General features: G+C 44.0%; 1 long non-coding RNA gene across 1 annotated transcript; it reads right to left on the bottom strand.

Moving 5' to 3' along the window:
• Positions 1-370: 370 nt before the first annotated feature.
• On the bottom strand, positions 371-4,119 carry LOC115344077. The gene is made up of 3 exons (XR_003924405.1): positions 4,024-4,119; positions 2,200-2,204; positions 371-808 (listed from the first exon to the last, which is right to left on the bottom strand). It is a non-coding gene; the product is annotated as an uncharacterized LOC115344077 (long non-coding RNA).
• Between the last annotated feature and the right edge of the window lie 833 nt (positions 4,120-4,952).

The raw sequence follows: 4,952 nt of genomic DNA, 5'->3' as shown, positions 1-4,952 counted from the left end.
AATTAGGGTGGAATAAATTTAGGAGGCCCATTTCTGTTAAAATAAATTTTTGAAAACTACATTGGAATGCATCTACTGTCACAATGTTTTTTTCGAGTAAGCAAAACAAATTAGTGTCTGCTTCTGTTGCAGAATACTTGAGCACAGTCACCCATTCCTAGGAGGAACCACTGAAGTTTGAAGCTTTGTTTATATGAATCCCAAGCCAAAATTAATAGCTTAGGTTTTTTTAGGACTTCACAGAATTTGTTGGCTGTCAGTGTTGTTATTTATTTAGTCACACACACACACAAAATAAAAACCCAGAACACAGCATTAAAGACAACTGATAATTAAGTTGGCTTGATGCAACCTGCCAGAATAATCCACGTGACTTGTAGCATGGTCTTTTTCTTCAGGGCTTCTTGGATGTCCATATGTACATACAATTAGATTGTGTGGACTTTTGTCATGTGTTTGGCTTACTTAGAGGATATATGTTGCTTTGGTGGCTATTTTATACACTGTTTGACCTTTCTCTACCAAAAAAAAAAAAATAAATAAATAAATAAAAAAAATAAATAAATAAATGTTGAGTACACTGGCACATTGCAATGAGGAGTATTTAAAAGACACTAAGAAATTCCTAGGTCAGGCATTCCTAGGACCAGGTGGTTTCTGGAACAGTACAGAGGCAGTTGCAGTTATTGTACCTACAGTGAGAAGTGTTTCTTTACAGGCCTGAACATGCCTGTTCCCCATCAGTCCCTGAAGTTTTAATGTGAGAAGGACTAGTGAGGGCCAGTTAAGTGAAAGAACTGAACCACAACTGTGGGATATCTGGAAAGCAACGGACACATAGTGAACAATCCAGACACAATGGAACTGATTCATCTGTGAGCCAGAGGCCTCTGCAGGCAGCAGGCCTCAAGGATGTAGCGAAGGTCAACTGTTGCTACAAGTTTGATGAAACAAACACAAAAAGTAGAACAAGGTCGGGTATACGTGACTGAAAGCAGGATTCAAGACAGGACACAGGCGGAGGGAACCATTCGCGTGATCAAAAGACCTTATCCAATCAATCTATTGCTTTAGGCGCGTGGACAGCACATGCTAACCAATCAACAGATGGCTTGCGCATGAGCAGGAAGTAGAATGTATACTTAAACCAAGCTATTTGGGCAATAAAGTGGCATCTGCTTAATCACATTGATTGTGTGCAGTGTCCGTGACTTCCACGTCGACAAGTGGCGCCCGAACAGGGACCCTCAGATCGGTGTTGAATTCTTCGACAGAAGCCAACGGAGAGAGGGTGCGGAAGCCGGCCGAAGGTGAGTGCTGCCCCGGCACTCGGGAAAACGCTAGCGTTGTGCATCGTGGAAATCTCGCCCTGGCCAGGCGAGCGGCCGGGGAGGAGATGGGGTCCACTCTGTCCAAAGAAGAGGCAGCAGTGGTTAAGCTCCTCCAACATATGTTCTCTACGAGAGGATTAAGTTATGACTCGTCTGCCCTGAAAGCTCTGTTACTATGGGTGAGAGAAAAAGGTTTACTCTCTACCTCTGGAGATGTTTTCGACATCCCTACGTGGGAAAAGATAGGGCAAGAACTATGGCAAGACATAAGTTCAGGTTCAAAAGAGGCGAGCAGATTCTCCACGATGTGGAGGTTAATTATAGACACTTTAAAAAGTATGAAAGCAGAACGGTCAGCAGCAGCCTCTGCTTTTGCTGCATTGAAACCAGAAGATTCAAAGGAAATACCCTCCTCGACACGTTTGCTCTTTGAGCAACCACAAATCCATGTATCTGGGGCGAATAAGGTCTCCGCAGGTGCTAGTGCAGCCAGAAAGTCTGCGGTAGCAGATCCAAAGCCCGGGGACCAGCCTTTGGAAAAAGGCAACAACCTGACAGAATTTCCACCACCAGCAGAAGAGACAGGAAACAGCTCAGTCTCTCCATCCCGTTCTTCATCACCTAAACCAGTTGCTTCATCCCTGTATCCACCGCTGCCGCCATCCACTCCTCCATCCCCGATTGAGGAAAAAGAGGAACGGGCGACAGGTCTGGGGGATACGCAATTGAAAGAAATGCTACAAAAACTGGAGGCTGTCGAAGCCCGTTTGGAGTCGTCAGTGAAGCCTGAACCGGCATCATCAACTGTTCCTGCGCCTCCACCACCTTTCAGCACAGGACTTTCGTCGTTCCCATGACCACCTCTAACGAATCCTTCTATCTCACAGGACGTATCATGTTCAGAAACTGATGGGAGACATTCAACGGAGACCTGAATGGGCGGTGATTGATAATGTACCACCATTTTCACTTCGGAACCAAGCAAGTCGGATGATCACCATGCTCAATCTGTCGTTTGCTGCCATTGTTTTATTTTAGGTTAAAGATGCTAACGTGGTGGTTTGTTGTTTCAATGTTTTGTCAAGGTGCTGGAGCACTTTGGACTCCTTCTTTACCCAAGACAAACATATGGCTCACGATTGCCAACCTTACCCATCAATCAACTCTGTGTTTGGCTATGGCTAACCCCGACAACCCATTTTCTACATGCTTGGTGGGGGTGCCTTTGGACAATGAGGCATGGCCGTCGCCAAAACTACCGCAATTACCATCATTCATGACCAAGGGCACTGGCAGAGTTAACTACTGGGATCAGATTATGCCATGGTTACCTGGGGCGGTAGTGGAACCACAAGAATTAGAACTCTTAGGTTCTGTAAAAATGGATTATTGTGTGATGTTTAATTATAGCAGTAATCATACAAAAAAGGACAAATAGTCAATGCAACGTTGCCGGTGTATCGCATTGCAAGTTATTGGTGTAATTATACCAGTTCAACACGTTTGAAATCTAGCAATACACCAATACAATTACCCCCAGGGATATTCTTGATTTGTGGAGACCGAGCCTGGCCTGGCATACTGTCTCATTTGCAAGGTGGGCCGTGTAGTTTGGGTCGTTTGACTGTATTACTTCCCAACAATACCCAAATTTGGCAACATAGAAGGAAGCACGAAAGACAAAAGCGCAAAGTTCATTACCATGCATTTGAACCAGAATGCAATGATCAAGTGGAATTTTGGTCACCTACTGAAATTGCAGCAGCCAGCCTTTTAGCCCCAGGAGTAGGAGTTGCAAGTGCTTTAACGAATCTACGAAAGTTGGGTTGTTGGCTGGCCAAACAGAGTAATTTAACCTCACTAGCCCTAGATGGCTTGCTTAGCGATGTTGATAGCGTACGGCATGCAACGTTGCAGAATCGAGCTGCTATTGATTTTTTGTTGTTAGCGCATGGTCATGGTTGTGAAGATTTGGATGGAATGTGTTGTATGAATTTATCTGATCACTCTGAATCGATCCATAAAGCTATACAAACGATGAAAAATCAAGTTCAAAAGCTACAAGTTAGTGATGGCTTGGGATGGTTAGACAGACTGTTAACCCATTGGGGAATTATGGGATGGATAAGAGATTTGTTAAAAATGCTGGGAATTGTCTTGCTAATATTATTAGTTTTGTTACTAATTATCCCTTGTATACTCAATTGTATAGGAAAGGTGGTACAGAACGCAATGACCAAAGTCTGGATTGCTCAAAAACAAAAAGAGGGATTTGTGGGATATCTGGAAAGCAACGGACACATAGTGAACAATCCAGACACAATGGAACTGATTCGTCTGTGAGCCAGAGGCCTCTGCAGGCAGCAGGCCTCAAGGATGTAGCGAAGGTCAACTGTTGCTACAAGTTTGATGAAACAAACACAAAAAGTAGAACAAGGTCGGGTATACGTGACTGAAAGCAGGATTCAAGACAGGACACAGGCGGAGGGAACCATTCGCGTGATCAAAAGACCTTATCCAATCAATCTATTGCTTTAGGCGCGTGGACAGCACATGCTAACCAATCAACAGATGGCTTGCGCATGAGCAGGAAGTAGAATGTATACTTAAACCAAGCTATTTGGGCAATAAAGTGGCATCTGCTTAATCACATTGATTGTGTGCAGTGTCCGTGACTTCCGCGTCGACACACATCTTCCTATGAGAACAAAGGACATCATTGCTTCAATGGTTTCCATCCATTTCCACGTATATCTCAGGAGGCTCACATGAAGATGGTATCCTTCACCTTCAAAACTGCAAATACACTCTTGCAATAAAAGTAGAGAAGGGTTATTGGAGCTGGGGAGGGCAGAGAGAGGGATGCTTCACCTGTAACCATGAGGTCAGTGGAGATGCTGGACCACAGCTACAGTCTGTTTTGCCCTGTATCTGCTTTGCAGCACCAAACACCCAGGAAAGAAGCTGGGAAGCCTGCAACCATGTCATGACACTTCCCAGAACTTCGCCCCACCTGCTGTTCTTCCTGAGCCACCGCTGGTGTCTTTGCCACAAACAATATGAGACATCAGGCAAAATATATTCCAAGCTCTACAAGCAGATGATAAATGAAAAGCGGAACAAAAACTTCTGTAAAGTTGTGTCCATTTCATGGAAGCTGCTTCTCTACTTAAGAATTCCAGAGTGACCAAAAAGAGTATTTCAAATCTGAAGGAAAATGTGATCACATACATTTAAGAAATATTTTGCTACTGTGTCACATGTCAGTGGTGGAAACCAAAAGCTATATTCCCAGAGCAAGATTATATCTGAGATTTCATGGCACATTTCATGTGCGTTGTATGTCCCCACTCAGGCAGTTCAACTCTGAGTGCAGTTCCACCCTTCACAAAATGCTCCTTGCTCTCTTGACCATACTGGGAGACCAAACTAAAATCAAAGGAATCGGTATCAGATCAGGACCTTTGTAGATATGAGTCATTCAGTTCGTACCAGTTTTGCCCCAGCTGACATCAGTTTTACCATTTTTTAAGCTGTACTGATAGTGGTCACAGGACCAAGTGCGCAATTAAAAAGACTTGTACTCATGTGTACACACACATACGCACAGAGCATTTATGT

This window comes from Aquila chrysaetos, chromosome 7, assembly GCF_900496995.4.
Source record: "Aquila chrysaetos chrysaetos chromosome 7, bAquChr1.4, whole genome shotgun sequence".
In the NCBI taxonomy this organism is placed as follows: domain Eukaryota; kingdom Metazoa; phylum Chordata; class Aves; order Accipitriformes; family Accipitridae; genus Aquila; species Aquila chrysaetos.
This window is presented reverse-complemented; position numbering and strand designations above follow the sequence as displayed.